Source organism: Pundamilia nyererei, unplaced genomic scaffold (assembly GCF_000239375.1).
Source record: "Pundamilia nyererei isolate P.nyererei 1_Seehausen unplaced genomic scaffold, PunNye1.0 scaffold02008, whole genome shotgun sequence".
NCBI lineage: Eukaryota > Metazoa > Chordata > Actinopteri > Cichliformes > Cichlidae > Pundamilia > Pundamilia nyererei.
In genome coordinates this window covers 5,583-5,911 of record NW_005189409.1, presented here as the reverse complement: position 1 = coordinate 5,911, position 329 = coordinate 5,583, and positions in this window count along the sequence as shown.

Sequence of the window (329 nt, the reverse complement as noted above, 5' to 3'; positions counted from 1 at the left end):
TCCCATGCCTAGAATTCACAGTGGCGTCCTCACCAACTAGAGTGGGTTCATGGTCACAATTCTCAGACGCATTCAACTGGGAGTCAAAAGGCTCGGTTATATAAGCCACACAGGAAACAGTCTCTGGTTTCTCTAAATCATTAACATGGTATCGAATTTCCTTATCTGCTCCCTCAGAACAGGTAGACACAGCCCTGCCATCCTCGCTACATGACACTGGCAGGGTTTCTGTTGGCGCTTGTACGGCCACATGAAGAGCTCCTACATCACAATTCCTGGAAACCCCACCTAATGGTTCACGCTCAGTGTTGCTCACATTTCCAGCAACA